General features: G+C 39.0%; 1 pseudogene; it reads right to left on the reverse strand.

Annotated features, from left to right (window-relative positions):
• Nucleotides 1–8,145: 8,145 nt before the first annotated feature.
• On the reverse strand, nt 8,146–8,231 carry LOC121988209 (annotated as a pseudogene).
• Between the last annotated feature and the right edge of the window lie 17,393 nt (nt 8,232–25,624).

Below are 25,624 nucleotides of genomic sequence, written 5' to 3' on the forward strand. Positions count from 1 at the left end.
TGGTTGGATACAAGGTTTTTTTTATAATGAGGCTGCAATAGGGACCTAGTGGAGGAATTGGTTTTGGCCTCCTGATGGACTTGGGCTTCCCGTGCTCATCCCGAACACCTAACTCAAGTCCATCAATAATAACCCATATCACTAAAGGGTTATTATTGAACTACTACACCAATCCCATATTACAATATGGGCTCCTTCTTATCATGAGTGCGTTAATCTCCCTGTATTTAAGATATCGTATGCCCATTAATTAAATAAGTTACTGATAACTCACTTAATTAACATCTAACTCCAAGAGTAGTACCACTCAACTTCATTGTCATGCTAGAACTAAGTGTTTGTGCGGTTAGCACTAACGATTTAACCCAGGTTTTGATGAATGACAAATCAGGTTAAGTTAGTTTGTTGTTGTCTGACACTTTGATCGAGTGTGCAGGAGAAGTCCAGATAGGTCGACGGGCTGACCGGATGTCTGGCACGAAGCCCAGCTAGGTCGACGGGCTGACCGGATAGCTGGCACGAAGTCCAAGCGGGTCGACGGGCTGACCGAACGCTTAGGCATGAAGTCCAGCTAGGTCGACGGGCTGACCGGATAGCTGGCACGAAGTCCAGACGGGTCGACGGGCTGACCGAACGTCTGGCAGGTAAGTAAGGTAAGTCACTGGAGGGGAGTGACTGCGAGGACGCGTTCCCAGGAAGGGAACATTAGGCGTCGATTCGGCTTAGATCCATTTCGGATATCTAAGTCGAGATCGTGACTAGATTCCGGTCTCAGAAAGATGGAATCTAAGTCATACTCCTTTTTGCTAATTCATACTCACTTTGCTTTTGCTAACAATCTGTGTTGCAGGGTAAATTTGCCTCCGGACTAACGTTTGTCTTGCAGGACGGATTTTGCGGGAAAACAGGGTCCGGGCGCCCGGAAGGGATCCGGGCGCCCAGGAGACAAGTTTTATCCCGATTGCGCGTCGCCACGTGAAGCTCACTGGTTGGACCTGCCACGTCTCACCAGGGTGCCTGGAAGGGATCCGGGGCGCCCTGAGCTTCATATAAAAGAAGGGGCAAGGGTAGAGCTTCTATATGAACTTAGAATCCAAGATCTGCTGCTCTGTGCTCTTGCGACGCCACGAAAAGCTCTCCGACTCAGTGCTGGTTTTGTTTTAATTCTATTGTCGGTATTTTATTTATCTGTCAATTCTTGTACTTAACTCTGTAATATTTGAATTGATAGTGATTGCCCAACGAAAGTACTCACGGAGTACGGGCCTTCGAGTAGGAGTCGTCACAGGCTCCGAACGAAGTAAAATTCATTGTGTCCAATTTTTATTCCGCTGCGTTTATACTCACTGTTTTTCGAATCGATATTCACCCCCCCTCTATCGCTGTTAGAACTAAGTCCACCTGCAGGGTTTACATGACAATCCTTATGAGCTCCTCAAGGGGGCATCATCATCCTAATAAATAAGACACAATTCCTTCTATAATCAACAACACACCTTATAAATAATATTATTGTTGGAACCCCAATATTGTTTTGGTGTGATCAACAAGTTAAGTTAGGTCTTGTGTGTTTTTAACCTGGTGTCTAAGTGTGCAGGAGCTTAGGAGCACAGGTAGTCGAGCGGAAGACGCAGCTAGCAAGAAGGACGACACGCGGGGCGCCCAAGGGATGAGGCGTTGCGGAAGAGTACACCAGCGGACGAGAAGGAAGCATGCGGTGGTTCCGAGGGATGAGAAGCCTGAGCGGAAGACTGCTCGAGGAGCAAGAGACGCAGCTAGCGAGAAGGTCGGCACGGGTACGACCGAGAGACGAAGATTGCGGATGAGTATGAGGAAGCACGCGGCGATTCCAAGGGACGAGAAGCTGGAGCGGAAGCTTGCTCGAGAAGACTGGAAGTTGGGTTCGGGTGAGCCCTATTCCGGATGGCAGAGATCATCGAAGCGAGCGGAAGACTCGGTTTGAGGTAAACGGAGACGGAGCAAAAGACCCAAGTTGGAAAAAGTCAACGGGGTTAACTTTTCCCTCCAGGGCGCCTGGAACTGTCTGGGGTGCTCGGACCCCTCCGGGGTGCCCGAAACCCTTTCGGGCACCCGGAGTTGACTTTTTGACCAGATCACATCAAACACGATCTGAACATTGGGGGATAAAGTTTTATCCCCCTTAGGGCGCTCGAAATCCCTTCGGGGCATCCCGACCAAGGCTATAAATATAACTTTGGTCCAGAAGCTTTTCAACAATTCCAAGCAATTCATTTCAGACACTTGCGCACTTCTTTTTAGAGTTAAACTTCTGTTTTTTGTACGTGAACGCTGTAAGATGCTTCTCCGCCTAGAGGAGATTTGTTAGTACGCTTTTCATCTTCCTTGGATTAACATCCTCTCCGATTGTAACCAAGTAAATTGTGAGCCTCGTCCTTTCTGTTTTATTTACTTATTCTTTATATGCAAGTATTAGTTTAAGAAGTCGAGAAAGTTTTTCCTTTTGTTTTTGCAGGCTATTCAACCCCCCTTCTAGCCGGCTGCCGCGATCCAACAAGTGGTATCGGAGCCAAGGCCCTTTAGGAGGACTAACTGCCAATCAAAGCAAAGATAATGGCCGGATCAAGTATCTACCCATTGAAATTTGAAGGAGATTTCTCTACCCTGAAAAAGCGAATGCAGGTATTTTTTACAACAGATTTTGAGTTAATTCTAATAATGGAATTTGGTTTTGTATCTGCAGAGGGCAAAGAAAAATACTAATAGATGAAAAAGGAGTAGGCCGACTACGTGGCGAATGGAAAATCAGAATACCATCTGCTAAGCATTCTTCCGCCACAAGAAGTCAACCGAATCGGCAACTACAACTCCACAAAGGAACTTTGGGAGAAGTTCCTCGAACTTAACGAAGGGGCATCCGAAGCCAAGCTCACTAGATGAGATCTACTTCGCAATCAACTCACCACCCTGCGACTTGGGGAAGACGAGACAATTGCACATCTACACTCGAGAATTAAAGAAATCATCACCGGACTTTCAAATCTTAGAGAAAAGGTAAGTAACTGAGATTCACTCAGGTACGCATTAAATTCTTTTCCAAGAAATTCAAAATGGGCATCACTAGTAGATGCCTTTTACATTTCGAAAGATTTAGAAAAAATTTCATTAGAAGAATTCTTTTCTACATTTGAAGTGCACGAATCAAGATGTGCAGGTATGAAGGAGCCCAAGAACAACGTCGCCCTCAAAGTATCAAGAGACGAACCTGAGTCGGAGTCTTCTCTCGACGACGAGGAAATGATAATGATGGTAAGATGATTTAAGAATCTTTGTAAATCTAGGAAATCTAACCATCCGTAGGTGAAAAAGAAAAAAACCATCCGCTGCTACCACTACGATGAAGAAGGGCACGTCAAGGACAACTACCCCAAGCTAAAGAACAAGGATAAGGATAAAGGTAAGAAGCCTGTTCAAAAGCGCAAGGCCCTAAAGGCGGCGTGGGACGATACGTTGTCTGAATCAAAAGTCGAGGCATTCTCCGGGCTTGCATTAATGGCAAGTCATCAAGACGACGACTGCGATTCAAGCTCTTCCAAAATGAGCATCAAGAGCATTGATGAAGGAGGAGCTACGTCAGAAGAAAGCAGCAGTTCAGGGGGGGACACGGACAATGAGATCGACAAGGTAAGTCAGGTACGATCTCTTCCTCCCGATAAACTCTTTAAATTTGTTAAATTGTAAACAAAAGATTGCTGCAAATTAGAAAAAGAAAATAAAAGTAGAAAAGTAATACTAGCTAAATCTTGCCCTCTAGAAAATTTAGACAAATCAAAATTAGAAAATGAAAAATTGAAATCAGAAAATAAAAATCTGAAAATTCAAGTAGATAACTTGAAAACCGTGCATGCTCAACTAATACAAATTTTAGAAGATTTAATAATTTAAATTGGTATTTTTGATATCATAAGGGACAGATTAGAAATATTTCAGAGAAATAAGTACCTAAGAAATTTTTAGTCAATCTAGTAGGCTGGAACCTATATTAGGTTCCAAAGTCCTGTCTGACTTGAACTTGAATTAATCAGATTTAGATCTTTCAGCGAGAAAATTAGACATTAAAATTTTTTTATGAGGCTTTGTCTAAAGAAGTGGTTGTTGCTCCAATAACCAAGAAGGCCTAGTGTCTCACCACGACCTGGAAGCCAAAATATTGAAATAAAATATTTAATTAAATTTCTAATAAAAGCATTAAGGTGGAAACTTAATAATGCTTTAAAAAGATTTTTTAAATATTTTTTTAAAAAGTTTTCAAATTTTTTTTACTTAGAATTTTTTTCATAAAACTTTTACATAAAAGTTAAAAGTTTTTTCTGAAATTTTTGCTTAAAATCTTTACTTAGAAAAAATTTCAAAAATTTTTTAAGTCAGAATTTTTTTAAAAATTCTCTTACTTAAAGCTTTACTTAGAAGTTTTTTTTACTTAGAAAATTTTCTTACCTAAAAAGTTTTACTTAGAAACTGTTTAACTTAGAATATTTTTTGCCTAAGTTAAAAATTTCTTCTGAAAATTATATATTGGTTCGAAAAATTTTTTTTGTTAGAATTTTTTTTTCAAAAGTATTTTTTTTGCATATTCTCTAACTTAGAGCTTATTCAACTTAGAATTTTTTAAGAAAGTTAGAAATTTTTTTTAACCTTAGACTTTTTCGGAACCCTATTTTTTTTTTGTGATCAAATGGGGAGAAGGAAAATTATAAGTTTAGGGGGAGGTAGATCAAAATTTAAATTTTTTATCTTTTTGTACTTTATTGCAAAAATAGTTAGTTTATTTTATTATGTCTATTTACCATAGCTTAACTTAGGTTGCTCACATCAAAAGGGGGGAGATTGTTGGAACCTCAAGGTTGTTTTGGTATGATCAACAAGTTAAGTTTGGTCCTGTGTGTTTTTAACCTTGTGTCTAAGTGTGCAGGAGCTTAGGAGCACAGGTAGTCGAGCGGAAGACGCAGCTAGCGAGAAGAACGGCACGCGGCGTGTCCGAGAGATGAGACACTGTGGAAGAGTACACCGGCGGACGAGAAGGAAGCGTGCGGTGGTTTCGAGGGATGAGAAGCCGGAGCTTAAGACTGCTCGAGGAGTAAGAGACGCAGCTAGCGAGAAGGTCGGCACGGGGTGCGACTGAGGGATGAAGACTGCGGATGAGAGCGCTGGCGGACGAGAAGGAAGCACGCGACGATTCCGAGGGACGAGAAGCCAGAGCGGAAGCCTGCTCAAGAGGACCGGAAGTTAGGTTTGGGTGAGCCCTATTCCGGATGGCAGAGATCACCCAAGCGAGCAGAAGACTTGGTCTGAGGCAAACGGAGCCGGAGCAGATGACCGGGCTAGGAAAAGTCAATGAGGTTGACTTTTCCCTCCGGGGCGCCCAGAACAATCCGAGGCGCCCAGAACCTTCCCTCCGGGGCGCCCGGAACCTTCCAGGGCACCCGGAGTTGACTTTTTGACCATATCACGTCAAACATGATCTGAACATTAGGGGATAAAGTTTTATCCCCCCAGGCCGCCCGGAATCCCTTCGAGGTGGCCCGACCAAGGCTATAAATATAGCCTTGGTCCAGAAGCTTTTCAACAATTCCAGGTAATTCATTTCATACACTTGTGCGCTTCTTTTTAGAGTTAAGCTTCTGTTTTTTTTTACAACAATGCTGTAAGAGGCTTCTCCGCCTAGAGGAGATTTGTTAGTACGCTTTTCATCTGGCTTGGATTAACAACCTCCCCGATTGTAACCAACTAAATTGTGAGCCTCGTCCTTTTTGTTTTTTTACTTACTCTTTATATGCAAGTGTTAGTTTAAGAAGTCGAGAAAGATTTTCCTTTTGTTTTTCTAGGCTATTCAACTCCCCTTCTAGCCGGCCACTGCGATCCAACAAGTTCCCAACTTTTTGGGCCTGTTGATTTAACGAATAAATCTCACCCATTGATAAATTAAAGAAATAAATACTAAGTATATGTAATTGTTATTATATCGGGATTAAGAGTACGCACATCCATAATAACAGAGGTTCTATTCATTTATGCAGTCAGTATAAAAGGAATAACCTCAAATGGTCCTACTCAATACACACAGTGTACTAGTGTAATTTTATAGTCAAGATAAACTAATACCAAATTGCACTATAACCATTCCAATGGTTTGTCCCAATCCATCTTGGCTTTGAGCTACTATTTATAATTTATAAGGAACTGATAACATGATCTTCTGTATGACACAACACACCATGTTATCTATAATATAAATTAAATGGGCAACTACATTTAACTAAATACAGACATTTGACCAATGTGATTCTCATTTCAAAATAAATGTTTATACAAAAAAACTAAGCTTTTAGTATACATTCTAACAATCCCTTTTGGAGAGATCAAGTTTGGAGCCAACCTTCACCTTTCACAACCTTGATCTAGCGTTCCAAAGCCATTTCCATCTCCGATTCAACTTCAGAAGCTACGGATTGGTTCCAAAGACCACTTCTTGTTGCTAGATAAGTATTTCTAATCTCTTCTCTTGATTGGGATTGAAATGTTTGTGATCTCTTTGTCTTCGGATCTCTATCCTTATATTATGGAGTAGATTCATTGTTCTAGCACTAAGGGAGTATTTGTGGTGTGATTTGATATAAAAATCTCATGGATATGCCAATTTCCTATCTCAATGATGTTGTTATGTTTTGTATCTATTTGATATTGTGTGGATTGTTATGTTTGCATCTAATTACCATGCTTGATTGGATGTTTGTGATACTTGTGGATCTTGTAGGGGGATTCCCTAGATCGTATGACTGAGGGGCACTAGTGACAAGCTGCCCTACTAACGGACATCTAGGGGATCACCTTGAAAGGTGAAGCTAGTCTCTACAAGGAGGTGGAATAGTTGAGAGCATTTATCACCTATGCCTTTATGTGGATTAAATGGTGATGTGTTTCTATGTTGTATGATCGAGGGGAGTTGGTGACAGGCTGCCCCACTAACGGACTTCATAGGGATCATGACTATTAAATTACTAGAGGTATAGATAAAAGTTCCTTGCTGGTTGACTTATCCAGGAGAAAACCGGTAACTTCTTGCAAATGCATGGCAATTAAGGATAAGAATTGGTAGATCATTTTACATTGATAAATATCACAATGAAATCAAACTCCTAGAACTCTCATAAAACCCAAGTTCTTACATTTGCATTTCTATTTCTATTTCGAGTTGCTACTTAGTATATTCGCTTCCTTTGTCAATTGTTTAGCTAATTCGTTAAGATATATCTTTATTGTTTATAATCAGCCCCTGTGGGATCGATAATCTTTTTATTACTGATGATGAAACTGTGCACTTATGGTTGTGTAATAAGTTTTTGGCGCCATTGCCGGGGACTGCGTTTATAACATTAGACATAATCATTTGAGTTAGACTAGACTTTTCTTTTCTATTACATGTAACTAATCTTAAAAATTCTGTTTCCTCAATCTTATCTTTTATTTTTGATTACTTTTCCTACAATTTATCTTGGTGAAATTTAAATTTTGCATTTTATATTTTCATAATTTTAGTTCAATTTTTCCTTGCCTTTCAGGCAAAGAGAAAATTGTGTTACTTGTGATCTTGTTCTTTGCATGCGAAGATCTAACCTTGCAGGAATTTTGTTACCTCTTGATCTAGAGATTGATAGAACTTTTCATAGGAGGAAGATCTTGCGAAGAAATCAAGAAGAACAAGAACATTCTAATATGGCAAACAAACCATTGAAAGATTATGCAACACCGTATGCCAGAGGGCTTCATTCTAGTATCACAAGACTATCTATTGAAGCCAACAATTTTGAGATCAAGCATGCAATAATCACTATGGTACAACAAAATCAGTATGGAGGTGGATCACACGAAGACCCAAATCAACATCTTGAAACTTTCTATGAAATTTGCAGCACCATGAAGATGAACGGTGTTCCATCAGAAGCAGTGAGATTATTATTATTTGGGTTTTCTTTAAGAGATAGAGCAAAATAATGGTTGAACTCTTTACCAACTAATAGCATAACCACTTGGGAGCAATGCGAGCAACAATTCCTTGATAAATTCTATCCTCCAAGTAAGACTGATCATATGAGAAATCTAATTGTAAGCTTCAGACAATCAGACTCAGAATCTTTATTTGAAGCAAGGGATAGATACAACAATATGCTCAGACAATGCCCACATCATGAGTTATAAAAATGGCTAGTTCTACATACTTTTTATAACGACATCAACTATCATACTAAGGTGTCTTTAGATTCTACAGCTGGAGGAGTACTTATGAATAAAAGTTTAGATGAGGCCGAGGACATTATTGAGAGTGTAGTGCAAAGCTATCATCAATAGGCAATAGAAAGAAGTGGAGGCTATTCCTATCCAAACCCAGTTAAAGCATCAAGAAAATTTGATGTAGATGCAATTACTTTGATGTCTTAAAAATTAGATGCTCTTACTAAAAAATTGGAAAATATGGGAACAAATTCTGCATCAGTCAATGCTATAGTATGTGTTTGTGAAACCTGTGGAAACTCGGATCATTCTCAAGACTCATGTCTTTTAGGAGCTATTTCTACACAAATGAATCAATTAGAACAATGTGATGCTATCATGAGTTACAATCAGAAACAGAATAATCCATACTCCAACACATACAACCCTGGTTAGAAGAATCATCCAAGTTTCTCTTATAGAAATAGACAAGAACAAGGACCATCCACGGGGGTTAGACCGATCTATCAGCCTGGACAACAAGGCTATCAAAGACAATCTTCTCAAGGCTATCAATTTTCTAAATTGGAGAAAATGATTGAAGAAGTTATTTCCAATCAAAATGAAATGAAGCAAGAGATTAAGCTACTCACTCAGAGAATGGATAATGAAGAGAAGCTCTAGGAAATATAAGATAGCCAAATTGCCTAGATAGCTTCATCACCTTCAAGAGCATTAGGACAATTCCCAGGTAAACCTGATGTCAACCCAATGGAACACTGCAATAGAATTGAACTAAGGAGCGGACGGACCTTGGGAGATCCTCAAGTGACTACTCCAAAAGGGATTAATATTCAAGAAGAGATCTCTCCTCCAACACTTGAACAAATTCAGATTCAAGATGAAGAGGAGAGTCCAAGAAGGTTGAAGAGACTCTTCCACTTTACCCTCAAAGTTAAGTAATCCCTTTTCCTCAAAGATTAGTCATGATGAAGAAAGATGAAGAGTTCGGTAGATTTCTGGATAAAGATAAAGATATTTGTGTTGAGGTACCTCTGATTGATGCAATTCAACAAATACCAAAGTTTGCCAAAATTTTATGGATATTATGTCCAACAAAAGAAAAAAAAAAGGAGACATTGAGACCGTAGCTCTTACTGAAGAATGTAGCGATTTATTGGAGAAGAACACTTCCCCAAAGCTCCAAGATCCAAGAAGCTTTTATATACCTTGCACTATAGGAGCTGAATTTATAGAAAGGCTTTTTGTGATTTGGGGGTAAGTGTTAGCTCCATTCCATACTAAATTTGTAATAAGCTAGGGCTCAAAAACTTTAAACTTACTACCATGGCACTGCAATTAGCTGATCATTCTTGCAGGCACCCTATGGATATTGTGGAAGATGTGCTAGTAGAGGTTGGTGGGAGCATTGTTCCCACAGATTTTGTGGTACTTGACATGGAAGAAGACTCAAAAATTCCAATCATGTTGGGAAGACCCTTCCTTGCAACAGCTGGAGCAATAATTGATGTGAAAAACCATAAACTTTCATTGGTAATAGGTAAGGAAAGGTTGGAATACAGTCTATCTAATTCTTCTAACCATGTCTCTTCTTTTCTAGTGAGTGTTTGTAGCAGGGCAGATGCTTATAGATTTGAGGATTGGAACTTCCATCCTCATGGGAGGCTGCTAGACGAAGAACATGATCCGACAGGCATTGGGAGAAGGCCTCCCTTTAAAAATGAAAAGTGCATCTGCCCTCCGAGGGCAAGAATGAGGGAAGAAGGAGCACACTTAACCCTAGGAGAGAAATCCGTATCTCCTTGTGTATAGCCGTAAAAATGGAAATGGGGTCGAGCTAATAACCTTAAACAAGCGCTTCTTGGGAGGCAACCCAAGGGTTCTTTTATTAGATTCAATTTTGAGTTTTCTTTTTCATTAGTTAGTGTTTTTAATCCATTGTTGTTTTTGTCTTTAGGTTGAACATTACTTCCATAAGCTGTCCATGATTATTTCATGGGCATGGAGGCATTGGAGAAGTCAGAAAAGAGGAAATGTAGCATTTTTTGGTTTTGACAGAGCCCTACCATGTACCGAACATGACCATGTGACATTTCTAGAGAAGGAGGAGAACTCGTACGTGTGACATGCACGGTCATGTGACACTTACAGAGGTGGAGATGCACAAGGCCATGTGACTCACACTGTCCATGTGAGTTCACCTGAGAAGAAAAATGACATGGTCGTGTTATTCTACACGGGCATGTGAAAATTCTAGAGGAGGAGAAGAAGGAGGCCGTGTGAAGCACACGACCGTGTGAGGAAGACAGAGATGAAAATGAATATGGTAATACGACACACATCGGCCATGTGAGCCCAGCCGAGGAAGAGATGACACTGCCTGTGCCATTTAGCACGACCGTGTGAATCTGACTAAAAGGAGGATTGCTTGGGCTAGGTAGATCTACATGGTCGTGTGGAGCATCTCAACCTAGCTATGTCTATAAGACACGAGTAACTTACAGGACAGAAGTTACCCTTTTCTGTATATCTAAATTTCAACATCCTTACCTATTATATGCTGCTCAGCCCATAGATATATTCTAACTTGTTACGACTGGTGGGACATGACTTGGAGCCAAGCAGAGCCTAAAGGGAGTCTAAAGCTTCTAACGGGCCTGGATCATGTGGCCCTGACAGGTAGTGTACTCCCAGCTGGCACAGGGCACGACCGTGTGAGGGTCGCACGGTCATGACCCTTGGCAGAGGAGAGGAGGGGCATGGCCATGTGAACCCACACGATGTCACTTTGGCTGAGAGGAAGAGAGACACGGCCGTGTGGAAGCACACGGGCGTATAGCTTTGGCAGAGAGGAAGAGGTGCACGACCATGTAATTCCACACAACCGTGTGATTCCACACGGTCGTGTCACCAAGGCCGAGAGGAGGAAGTGCACGGCCGGGTGCTTCCACACGACCGTATCACCTTGGCCGAGAGTAGGCAGTGGAAGGCCGTGTGAACCTGCACGACCGTGCCACGGGCCGTGTGAACCCGCACGGCCATGCCACGGGTCGTGTGAACCCGCACGGCCGTGCCACGGGCCGTGCGAAGGGTCACCCCCTACTCTACCAAAGAGCTTGTTCTCCCCTTTTCCACATATCCTTGCTATTCTAAATCCTGCCAAACTGATAAATTCATCCTAAACAACTAGTGACAGTATTTTATGTAAAGAGGAGAGGAGAAAATACTCAAGTTCTAACATGTTCCCCACAATAACAACTTCTCTGATCTCCTTCCATTGTTCCATCACACACACACACAAACACTGCTCCTGCTGCCTCCTCCTACTCAAGCTTTCATTTTCCTTTATCTGTAGTATAAGGTGTTGGATCGAGAAGCGCTAGAGGGGGGGTGAATAGCGCTCGCGGCTATTTCTTTCGATTATCGGAATCATAAAACAATCGTCGAGCAATTAATGCAGAGGAAATGAAATAGAGAAAACACAGACACGAAGGATTTACTTCGTTCGGAGCCTAAGGCGACTCCTACTCGAAGGCCCGCGATCCTTGATCGCTTTCGGTGGGCAACAACTATAAGTTCGAAATAATTACAAACTAAAGTACAATAATTGACAATAATTAATTATACCGACGGCAATTAAGAAATGAAGATTCGGAGCTCCGGGTCGTCGGGTGGTTGTCGCAGCACTTCTGAAGCAATACTTTAGCAGAACACAGCACGAGGAAGCTTTTTCTTTCGTTGTTAATTGTTGTTTCTAAGTGCTGCTCGAACCCTGCTTTTAAACAGAGTTTAAGGCGCCTTAAACCCCTCCAAGGCGCCTCCAGGCTGGCCGCGTCACCCGCGTGGATCAGAACTGACCTGGTCAAACTTTATCTTGTTTAAGGCGCCTTCAACCTCTCCAAGGCGCCTTCATTAACTTGTTCAAGGCGCCTTCAGCCTATCCAAGGCGCCTTGAAGCTTGCTTCGCAGCCAGCTCAGGTTTTGCACCCGAGGCGCCTCCAAGCTCCATGGAGGCGCCTTGGACACTGTTCATCCGAGGTTAATCTTTGCACTTTGGTCCCTGCAAGATACATTAATCCCAAATATACCCTGCAGCACAAAGTTAGCACAAAAAACATAATAGAAGTGATAATGACAGTCTCCGGACTGTCCGAGTCTGACTTTGGGTTTCCAACCGGAAACCCTAGGTCGACCCGACGCCTATTGTTCCCTCTACAGGGAACGCGTCCTCACCTACTCCACTCAGGAGATTTACCTGCTGCCAGTGCGATCCTCCAGATCGACTGGACTTTTGCTCAGCACTTGACGCTTCCGGACTTTCTGCTGGACATCCGCTTCCCGGCTAGTCCAGTCTTTCATCTAGTTCGCGACACCAGGACTTTCCACCTAGGGTTACCACTCCCTAGGACTTTTGCCTGAAGCCATCGACCTGCCAAGACTTTTCGCATAGGGTTACCGCCCCCTATGACCTAGGGTTACCACCCCTTAGGGTTTTCCCTTTTCCTAACCGCAGCTAGGACTTTTCTCCACCTAGGGTTACCGCCCCCTAGGACCTAGGGTTACCACCCCCTAGGGTTTTCACCTGCCTAACCGCAGTTAGTACTTTCCTGAAACACTCATTCAACATGTTAGATAACAACAAGACTTAACTTTGAACCCTTTGCCATTATCAAAACTTGGGTTCGATCGTCGGATGCTTCCCGCACCAATATAAGGAAATGAAAATCTATAAGCGATTGCTTAGTAAGTACCGTCTACTCACAAAACAATACATTAAAAGAGGATATGCTTTTTAAAATTTCTTGTCGAAAATGCCACAATGTAAACATGCTTTTAAAACTATGTAGGGAAAACACAAACATGCACTTGACAGTAACTCACGCTAAAACTATTCTTCAGAAATATGTACATGACATGTATTTTTAAACCAGTTTATCGTGTAAACCATCAACTTAAAAATCATGCTAGTAATGTAAGGAACACATGATTCTTGGCATATCATAGAGTTCATCAATGCTACACAATATAACTTAAATTCCCCACTTAGGAAACTTCCACTAAGACAAACCATGAAGTTTGAAAACTCTATATTACATAATTAGTGAAAATAATAATCATCTTGCTTTGGGCCCGACATTGTACCACTTTGCGCGCATCCTTAATAAGATCTGAGGTAGCTAATTCCGAATCTATCAAGGTACTAGTAGGCGGTCTAGGAGCCTAGGGGCAATCTAGGAGACCACTCATGGACCTTATGTCCAGTACATGCCTTTCTAAAGAAAAATACTTTCTTGTACTTGCACTTGCTTGCCATTTAACGAAATACCTTATGTGCGCTTAATCCCCTTACACTTATAGGGAAGCACTTTCAGGCACTTGAATATGCTTCTTAGCCCCAAAACTAAATGGGAAGCAACTCAAGACACACTAAACATGCTCTTAGTCCCCAAAACTTTAGAGGTCATCATACATTTCATAATGTGCATCTTCTTTAACATGCATAAACATAACATCTTATTTATGTGCGTAAAAACATGATATCTTCTTTACATGCATAAAACAATAACACAAGATGCATCATCGAACAACTTATACTGCAGGTGAGTAGTACTTACATCTTCACGCTAGGTCTTACTATGATAAGGTGTAGGGAGCACAACCTCCCTCTTGCATGCCTTAATTCCCCAAAACTTTGCCCACGCGTACAACCTCCTTGGGAGGAACCCTCCCCTTAGATTCCCTCCTTGAAAAGCTTTAAGACTTGGAGCCCTATGATTCTTGGCCGAAACTTGAAAGAAGGAAGAAGAAGTTTCGGCTAGAGGAGAAGAGAAAGATGAAATTTAGGTTTTGATCTCATCCATCCCCTTTTATACTAAGTGGAAATTGAAGCATCTCTTCGCATATAATCTACGTATAATGAATTGTTTCATATTGCTCATGTGATGCTTTACCACCACCTAATGGCTACTTAAACCAATCTCAACTAAGAGGTCTCGGGTTCGAATCCTAGCCCGGACCATTTATAAATATTTTTTTTTCTTTTCTTCTATTCCTCTTTGCTCTTTTTTGGAAGAAAGGAAATTTATGGGTGTTACAATGCCCATACCTTATAAAAAGTTCATCCTTGAACTTAGAATTTCGTCTCATATCATCCTCGCATTCCCATGTTGCTTCTTCATATTGTTGACTTTGCCACAACACTTTTACTAACTGTGTCTCTTTGTTCCTCAACTTCTTAACTCCTTGATCTATTATCTGAATAGGTCAACTTTCCTAACTGAGGTCCTCTTGAACTTATACCATCTATGGCTCAATCACTTGATTTGTATCGGGAACATGCTTCTTCAGCATTGAGACGTGGAATACATTATGGATAGCTGACATTTCCTGAGATAGTTCCAGCTCATAGGCTGTAACACCCATAGGGTCCTTAGCAAAATTCTAGAATATTCTATCGTGAATAAAGAAAAATATATATGCTTTAGTTGAATTTTGCTCCTAGCCGAACACTTAAACAAACAAAATAGAAATAAAAAAAAATACATAAGATCTAGGACTTGAACTCTAGATCTCTCATTAGATGCCTGAATAAGATAACCACTAGACCAAGAGAAATTATTATTAGGAAATAGAGGGAAACCATAATTAAATATAAGAAGAAAAGACTCTTCTCTTAGAAGGAGAAGTAAGAGTTGTCTTCTCCCTCTCTAATGAAGAGATGCTCTAGAATATTCCTTTCTTACTCACCAAGAAGGGATGTATCTAGACTTTCTCTTAATTATGAGGAGAGTAAAAGAAAGGAGGAAGAAAAATATATTTTCCTTCCTCCTCTCATAATGAATAAAAGGGAGAAATTAAAGATGAGTTGTCATTTTTGCTCTCATTCTCCTCCTACTCTCCCTCACCGTGACCTCTCTCTCCCTCTCATCCTCTTGCCAAGACCAAGGAGCAAGGAAGCTCTCCTCTAGGAAGGATTCACAAGCAAGGTTCCCTCCGTAGAGAATTTAGCGAAGGATGTGAGTATTCCCCCCACTGCAGTACAAGTTGTTGTCGAATCGATCGTTAAGTTTTTTTTCAAGAGTTTTCAAAACCGTAAAATTTTCTTGTGGGTTTTGATGGATGATCTTTTAGGGTCAACAAGTTTCAAGTTATGTTTTATGAAAAAAAAAAAAGAAGAAATCTAAACCCTCACTATGAATATTTCGGCCAAGAGACAAAAGAGGGTTAAAGCTAGGTTCTTTTTCTTGTGAGAACATGCTTGATTTCATACTTATATAATATGTGAATTTTATGTGTTGATAGTTAAGTTCTCATTCTTCATGTTGTGACAAAAACAAGGAGATTTCTATACATATGTTTCGGCCAAGTTGAGATAAATAGGTTAGGTTTAAAGTTTTGAACTCAAATAGGCTTATTCATGAAGTATAATGCCTTGTATATGCTTGTATAGTGTCTTGTATATGCTTAGATCAAATTTGCATGTTATATGGTTAAGTTGTATGCTTCATATGGAATGAAAGGATATGAAACCCTACTGATATGTTTTGGCCAAATTGAGATAAATAGGTTAAAGTTAGAGTTTTGAACTCAAATAGGCTTATTCATGAATTATAGTGCCTTGTATATGCTTGTATAGTGCCTTGTATATGCTTAGATCAAATTTGCATGTTATATGTTTAAGTTGTATGCTTCATATGGGATAAAATGATATGAAACCCTACTGATATGTTTCGGCCAAATTGAAATAAATGGGTTAGGGTTAGAGTTTTGAACTCAAACATGCTTATTCATGAAGTATAATGCCTTGTATGTGCTTAGGTCAAGTTTACATGTTATGTGGATAAGTTTTATGCTTCATATGGAACCAAATGATATAAGAACCCTACTGATGTGTTTCGGCCAAATTGAAATAAATGGGTTAGGGTTAGAGTTTTGTGCTCAAACATGCTTATTCATGAAGTATAATGCCTTGTATGTGCTTAGGTCAAGTTTACATGTTATGTGGATAAGTTTTATGCTTCATATGGAACCAAATGATATAAGAACCCTACTGATATGTTTCGGCCAAATTGAGATAAATGAATTAAGGTTAGAGTTTTGAACTCAAACATGCTTATTCATGAAGTATAATGCCTTGTATGTGTTTAGATCAAGTTTACATGTTATGTGGGTAAGTTCTATGCTTAATATGGAATGAAATGAGGATGAAACCTACTGATGTGGTTCGGCCAAGATGGATTAATTGGGTTAGGAAAGATTTTAAACCTAACTAAACATGTTATGTATTCTCATGATATGTAGCCTTTGATATATGAGTAGATTAAGCTTTCATGCTTCATGATATGATGAAAATATGCCTTATGATATGTTGCATTGTTATGTCTTATGATATGATATGCCATGTTCATGATATGATATGATAGACTTATGACATGATATGCCATGTTAATGATATGATATGCTAGACTCATGATATGATATGCCATGTGCATGATATGTATGCTAAGTTCATGAAATGATATGCCATGTTTGATGATATGAAAATGACATGTTATACTTTATGTTATGATAAGAACATGTTATGTTTCATAATGCATGTATGAATGGCTTATGTAAGAAGAAAAGCCTAAAGAGTTGCTTCCCTTAAGCTGGGACCAAGAGCACTCTTCATGTTATGGAAAAGAGTTGCTTCCCTTAAGTTGGGATCAAGAGCACTCTTCATGCTATGGTAAAGAGATGCTTCCCTTAAGTTGGGATCAAGAGCTCTCTTAATGATATGACAAGAATTATGACATGTATGATATGATGAGATATGATATGCATGATATTTTACTTTGTATGGCTTGTACCAAGGGTGGGCTCCATAAGCTCCCCGGGGTCGACGGACTATGAACGGACCTCGTTAAGGGATGGGCTCCTCAGTACGCCCCTAGGTCGACGGACTATGAACGGACCTAGATCCCTAGTAGGTTCGGGGCTAGCTACCCTGTCCTAGGGATTGCGCGCATTTATGTTTACATGTGGTACAAGCCAGGGCCCTTCTCATGATGATGATATGATATTCAAGTATGTATACTATATGTTTTGAAAGAAGCATGATGCATATGTGCATTCCATGATACATGTTTTAAAAATATACATATTGCATCTACATGCACATATTTATGGAATTATGTTTATGCACCCTTATGAACAGGTATGAGTTATGATACATGTTTACATGATATGATAGGCTTCATGATATGTGCTTACAGAATGTGATATGAATCATGATATGCACTCACATGATATACTTTGATATGTTATGCTCCTTATGTGATATGATATATTATGTTCTGTTTTTTTCTACATGTTATGTTATGTTATGTGTTTTTCGGATTTATGGGTAGGCAAGGACCTCACTAAGCCTTTGGCTTATAGCTACACGTTTTCCTTGTACTGCAGATAAAGGCAAGGAATGTATCAATTAAGGGGAGTAGCAGGAAAGGTGATGGATGTGTGTGGAAGTGCTCGGTGGATAGATCTACTTAAGTTTTGGAACTTATAATTAGTTAAGCTATGCATGTGAACTAAGTTGGACCCTATGCTTATGATGATGATTTCAGCTAGTATTTCATACACTTATGATATTTTACTCATGTTAGAATGATGATGATATGATGAAATGTTCAGTATGCTTTGATTCACATGCCATGATAAGTAAACTAAATGCATATGATAAAAGAATAAAAATTTAAATAAGTCTTCCGCTGCCATGAATCCATATGCATTAGGAATTGATGTCTATGTTTCAGTGACGTCCGTCCCTCCGGGGTGGCCTTAGTGCTACCTGGAAGGGCGGGCATTACATAGGCTACCTTTCCAACCCTTCTGGTGATCAGGTATGACCCCACATAACGTGGACTCAACTTTCCCTTCTTTCCAAACCGCATCACTCCTTTCATAGGATCCACTTTAAGGAGCACTAAATCCCCAACTTCAAATTCCAGTGGTCTACGACGCACATCCGTATAGCTCTTCAGCCAGCTCTGAGCAGTTTCTATTCTCTGACGAATGTTCTGAATGGCTTTAGTGGTGTCCTCTATAAGATATGTCTGGAGTCCCATTTCTTTCTTCTCACCACCTTTATACCAGTAGATAGGAGATCTACATCTCCTCCCATATAGAGCCTCATAGGGTGCCATTTCGATAGTAGCTTGATAGCTATTAATATATGCGAATTCTACTAAGCATAGTTATCGGCACCAGCACCCTTTGAAATCTAAGGCACAAGCCCTAGTATATCCTCTAGAACTTGATTTACTTGTTCTGTTTGCCCATCAGTTTAAGGATAAAATGTGGTGCTAAACCACAACTTAGTGCCAATTGTTCTTTGAACACACTCCAAGAAGTGTGAAGTAAAGCGGATATCTATATATGAAATTATGGTCTTGGGAACTTCATGCAATCTGATAACCTCTTTCACATACAATTGTGCTAACTGCTTAATAGAGTAGGATATTCTGATAGCTAGGAAATGAGCAGACTTGGTCAATCTGTCCACTATTACCCAGATAGCATCATAACCATTCGTGGTTCTGGGTAGTCCTACTATGAGGTCCATAGATATATCCTCCCACTTCCACTCTGGAATCTAGATAGGATGTAGAACTCTGCCCGGTCTCTGATGTTCTACTTTAATCCGTTGGCATGTCAGGCAGGTACTGACATATCTTGCAATATCTCTTTTCATTCCAGACCACCAGAAGTGTTCCTTTAAGTCTTGGTACATCTTGGTGGAACCGGGATGTATAGAGTAGGTTGTTCTATGGGCTTCATCTAGGATTTTTCATCGCAGTTCTTCTTGATTAGGGACACAAAGGCGATCACCATAATATAGTATCCCACCGTCTGATACTCGGAACTCCCCATTTTCACTTTCCTATATTCCCTGCTTGATCTTCTGAATATTAGGGTCTTCCTCTTGCCCTTCCTGTATCTCGTCAAGTAGGGTTGACACTAGTGTTAAAGTGGAGAGCTGTCTGGTAACAATTGCAAGCCTAAAATTTTCTATTTCTTTCTGTAAGGGATGGGACAAACCAAATATAGACAATAACGTTGCACAAGATTTCCTACTTAGTGCATCTGTCACTTTGTTCGCTTCCTCTAGATGATAGAGAATTTCACAGTCATAGTCTTTGACTAGCTCCAGTCATCTCCGTTGTCTTAAGTTCAGGTCTTTTTGAGTGAAGAAATACCTCAGACTCTGGTGATCTGTGTAAATCTTGCACTGAGCTCCGTATAAATAATGCCTCCAGACTTTGAGAGCGAAGATTACTGCTGTTAACTCAAAGTAATGAGTAGGATAGTTCTTCTCATAATCCTTGAGTTGTCTCAAGGCATAGGCAATGACTTTTCCATTCTGCATCAGTACAACTCCGAGCTCCAATTTAGAAGCATCGTTTGTATATATCAAAGCTCTCACCATTTTCTGGAAGAGTCAGGATTGGAGCACCGGTCAGTCTCCTTTTCAGTTCAGTGAAATTCTTCTCACAATCCTCTGTCCACTAAAATTTTCTATTCTTACTGGTAAGTACCGTCAATGGAGAAGCGATCCTTGAGAAGTTCTCTACGAATTTCCTGTAGTAGCCTGCTAACCTAAGGAAACTCCTCATTTCACTGCCATTCATGTGTCTATTTGTTAGAGTGTATACTAAAAGTCTAGCTTTTTGTATAAACATATAAGAATCACATTGGTCAAATACTTATATTTATGCTAAGTGTAGTTGTCCATTTAATTTGTATTGTAGATAACATGGTGTGAGGAGACACACAGAAGATCATGTTATCAGATCCTTATAAATTATAAATAGTTACTCACAACCAAGAAGGAATGGGACAAACCATTGGAGTGGTTATAGTGTAATTAGGTATTAGTTTATCTTGACTAATAAATTACACTAGTACACTATGAGTGTATTGAACAGGACCAATTGAGATAGTATCTTTTTATACTGACTATATAAAAGAACAATATCTATGCTATTATGGAAGTGTGTACTCTTAATTATGATATAATAACAAGCACGTATACTTAGTATTTATTTCTTTGATTTATCAAAGGGTACAATTTAGCTCGTTAAATCAATAGGCCCAATAAGTTGGGAAATGATATTATTTATATGGTGTGTTGTTGATTATAGAATGAAACTGTGCCCTAGTAATCTAGGTTGATGATGCCCTCTTGAGGAGCTCATAAGGATTGTCATGTAAACCCTGCAGGTGGACCTAGTCCGGCATGACAATGAAGTTGAGTGGTACTACTCTTGGAGGTAGATATTAATTAAGTGAGTTGTCAGTAACTCATTTAATTAGTGGGCATTCAATATCTTAAATACAAGGAGACTAACACACTCAAGATTAGAAGGAGCTCATATAGTAATATGGGATTGGTGCGGTAGTTCAATAATAACTCTTTAGTGAATGAGATATTATTGATGAACTTGATTTGAGTGTTCGGGGCGAACACGGGAAGCTCAAGCTCATCGAGAGACCAAAACTAATTCCTCCTCTCAGTCCCTATTGTAGCCTCGTGTTTATAAAGTCTTATATCCACCCAAACCCAACTTCTTACCCACCTTAAGGTGGTCGGCCAAGCCAATCTTGGAGCCCAAGCTAGGGCCGACCAAACCAAGGTTAGATGGGTTCAAGTTGTGGTCGGCCCTAGCTTGGAGCCCAAGCAAGGGTGGCCGACCACATTGAATTCAAAAGGAAGTTTTATTTTGTAAAATCTTTCCTTTTATAGAGATCCATTAAAAGGGTTTAAAAGGATGATTTTAATATAAAACTTTCCTTTTTTAGATCGGTCATAAAAGGAAATAAAAGGAAGTTTTTATTTTGTTGAAAACTTTCCTTTTATGTTGGTTTTAAAAGAGAGTTTTAAAATTTTAAAATCTTTCCTTTTATAGCTTTCTACAAAGGAATAAAAGAGAGATTTAAAATCTTTCCTTATTTGTAGTTATCTATAATGTGAAAGAAAGATTTTAATTTTTTGATAAAACTTTCCTTTCTTGAAACCATATTTTATTTTAAATCTTATCTTTTATAGATATCTATAAAAGGATTTAAAAGAGAGATATTTTAATTTATAAAACATTCCTTTTAGAACTATCCACGAAAGGGATTTTCAAAAGAGAGATTTTAATTTTTGTTTAAAATCTTTCCTTGCTTGGAGAACAAGCATGTGGCCGGTCATGACAAGAAGAAAAGGAAGTTTTAATTTTTTGTTTTAAAACATTCCTTTTTAGCCATTACCAAGGAATATAAAGAAGTTTTAATTATGTTTAAAACATTCCATATTTGACAAGACCAAGGAATATAAAAGAGAGGGTAGAGGTGCCTCACCTCACAACAATGCATCTTCTATTCCTCTCCTCTCTTCCTTGGTGGTGGCCGGCCCTTACACTTTCTCTCTTCTCCTTTATTTTCCCTCTTGGTGGCCGGCGGCATATTGGTGTGGAGATCCATTGATGGCCGGTTGCTTGATGGAGAAGAAGAGAAGGAGGTTCTCTTGTCTAGCATCCCTTAGAGGAAAGTTGCTAGCCGAACTTCATCATCTCTTGGAGAAAGTTGGTGGCCGAAACTTGAAAGGAAGTAGAAGGCTTGGGTGGATTCTCATCATAGTAGATCATCGCCCATACAACGTCCGAGATAAGAAGAGGAATACAATAAAAGATCAAGAGGTATATAGGTTACAAGAGGTATAAATAGTTATAGGTTTCTGCATCATAACTAGTGCATCCTTTTGTATAGATCTTGTAAAACCAAACACAAGAGGTTATCGATTTTAATTATCATTTTTGTTATCGATTTTCATTTCAGTTTCATATTTCGATAATGTGTTTCTATTGAGGTCTCTATTGTTAAACCTAATTTACTGTGAGAAGTTTAAATATCCGATTTCTTCGAAAGCCTTTGTCTAGGCAGTGGTGGATGATCCCATACCCAAGAAGACCTAGTGCCTCACCACGTTTGACCTGGAAGCCGATCCTTGAAATAGATATTTGATCAACATCTGTAATATGGTTTAACTTAGATCACATCGGTTGAACTTGAAGTAAGAATGTTAAGTTTTATTCCCAATTCAAGTTTAACTCCTAAAGGAAAAATTTGGATTAATAATGTTAATCATCTGTGAAATCCAAATTTAACTTTAGTAGAACACATGGGTATCTAGGATAGTTCTATGCTTGTATAAATTTTTGTACATGGGAACTAGGACGACATTCCGAGTAGTAACCGATAATTGGTATCAGAACTAGGTTTTAACCTCAGTGTGTTTGGTTTTAGTTAATTATGCACATGTCATACATATTTTAAGTTGGATAATAGTAGGATGTGCAAATAGATTAACTATTTGGTTGCAGGCTCCAACTATTATGGCCTATTGTGATTGTGTGCGATTGGACTCTCGGACATGTCGAGGGCATTTTATATGTGTGCATGATTGTATTTATTAAATACAGTAGGAGCTGTATTAGTTTTAGGATTTTACTTTTTGTTCGATCTAGATTACATGTACATTCCTTCGTGGAATATAGGATCGATAAATGTAAAATTCTATTTTTGTTGCGGATCGTTTCTTTGCAAGGCATGGTACTTTTTAAGGACCAGAGGCGCAGCGAAAAAGGAAGCAGGATAGATGCAACAACTAGACTTGATGGTGGTGGCTAAAGATGGCAGCAGCTAGGGTTGGCAACACATGGAGGGCAGTGATGGAAAAAGGCCATAATAGTTGGAAAATTATTTTTCCATATTTATTGCTTTTATTTACTGTGATGTGTGTGTGTGTGCATGATAAAATCCTCATCTTAAATAACTAAGTGGGAGAGGGATTTATAAATAAATTCCATGGTCTCCATTACTGGTTTGTAAGGTATGCAACAAACTTGCGCGTTAGCTCTGAGTGCCTCCCTCTACATCGGATGAATTTGTTTGCGGATCACTAGATCAAATTTCCTTTATGGATAATTATAGGAAATTATTTAGGAGCGTGTGATCTTCTCCAACTGAAGAGGCACAATCCTATTTAATAGACTAAGTATCAAGTAATGGTATACACTTAGGCGCATTTAATAGTATCTTCCCCAACGGAGTCACTGCTATTATTTGTGTGACCGAAGAAAAACCAACTATTAATTTGTCATAAAGCAAGGTAAAAACCCCTCTTACAAATGTTTGAATTTGTATATGTCCACACTATCATGGCATAAAAAATTCATGGTGTTTGAGGTAATTTTATTTGTCATAAAGTTAGGTTGACAAAATAAAATTAATGGGTAAAACCTCCTCTTTCAAATAATTGAATTTGCATACGTTCACACTATCGTGGCATACAAAATTCATGGTGTTTGAGGTAATTTAAGGTTGACAAGATAATTAATGGGTAAGACCCTCCTCTTACAAATTTTTGAATTTGTATACGTCCACACTAACGTGGCATACAAAATTCACGGTGTTTGAGGTGTTGGTGAATTTAAATGATATTGTTTTGAGGAATCAATATTATTTTAAATTCTAAAGTTTTGACCAAATATTTGATCAAAGATAGACCAACTATTAATTTTATTTGTCATAAAGATAGGTTGACAAGACAGTAAAATTAATGGATAAAATCTCCTCTTACAAATGTTTGAATGTGTATACGTCCACACTAACGTGGCATACAAAATTCACGGGGATTTTGAGGTGTTGGTCTTGACAAAATATTTTTGTGATTCTTAGGATTTCAAATGTTTTTCAATTCCCTAGATGTTAGAGAAAACACTTACTAGTCTCAATTATAATTATTAGAAACAAAACTTGGATACTAAGATGGGTTGTCCTCTCAGAAATGAGAACAATAAAGGTGTATCTTATTCATTAGTTGTTCAAACATGTTTAGAGGTGTTATTTACCGGTACCTGGTGTATAGATACGGGAACCACTGATCATATCTATAATTTATTGCATGGGTTCCAGGAAATCTGACAACTACATGAAGGAAAAATCACTATTTACATGGGCAATGCAACATTAGTAGCAGCTGTTGTAGTGGGAGATGTTTATAGGAATAAAATATTGATTTTGAGAAATTATCTTTATGTACCAAGTTTTAGAAAGAACTTGATTTCAGTTTCTAAACTATACAAGGATGGATATTCTATCTATTTTGATAACAAAGTTATCAAGAAAAATAGGGAAGATATCTATTCTGGTACGTTGGTTGGCAATTTGTATACTCTAAATCTAATAACTCTCACGATGCAACAAATGGAAATTAATAACACATATTCTAATTCTAATAAGAGAAAGCAACCTTCGGAAATGAACTAAACATATCTTTGGCATCTAAGGCTAGGTCATATTAACTTGAGTAGGATTCAAAGGTTAAAAGCCAATGGACTTTTGGGTTCATTGGTGGTGGAAAATTTTCCAACCTACGAGTCTTGCTTGATAGGGAAAATGACCAAGAGACCTTTTAAGGCCAATAGGGTACATAAACAAAGATGTGTTAGCATTGGTTCATTTTGATTTGTACCTATGACTATCCAGGCAAGAGGTGATTTTGAATATTTTGTCTCTTTTCTAGACGACTATTTGAGATACGATTACTTTTACTTGATCCGCCGTAAGTCATGGTAAAAGTATCAAGACACTACGGTCTGATCGTGGTAGAAAGTATCTCTTAGGATAGTTTAGGAGTTATTTATCAGAGGTCGGGATTCAATCCCAACTGTCTGCACCTAGTACACCCCAACATAATGGTGTGTCAGAAAGAAGGAATATGACTCTTATGGAAATAGTTAGATCAATGATGAGTTATTCAGAATTACCAAATTCATTTTGGGGATATACTCTGGAAACGGTAGTGAACATAGTGTTAGTTAGAGCCTTAGAGCCAATCATTTGATGATTGTTGTATAGACTCGTTGTATCATATTCTTGTATATAAATAAAGGTATTTGTTTTTGGTTATTATACTTACTTGTATTGGTGCCAAATAACTAAGTATAATAGCGTCCTTGAGTAGAAGGTTCTTACCTATATCAATCGATTGGTTGAATCGATAGTGAGATGATATAAGGAACACTACTCTTAATCATTCCTAGTCAAGTATTAGCATTCAAGGACAATGTTAATGCGACGAGACTAGCAGGACAACTCGATGACTTGATCTCACAAGTCATGGATATAGAGATATCAAGTTGACACATGGGTATGCATTGGAGAATGTATACTGAATGACCCGCCATGAGAAAGTATCATGGATCGTTATATGAATGTCATATACTTTCTCATGTGGCTATTAGAATGACTATTAGTCCTTGGACCTAAA

Source organism: Zingiber officinale, chromosome 5B, assembly GCF_018446385.1.
Source record: "Zingiber officinale cultivar Zhangliang chromosome 5B, Zo_v1.1, whole genome shotgun sequence".
Classification (NCBI taxonomy): Eukaryota; Viridiplantae; Streptophyta; class Magnoliopsida; order Zingiberales; family Zingiberaceae; genus Zingiber; species Zingiber officinale.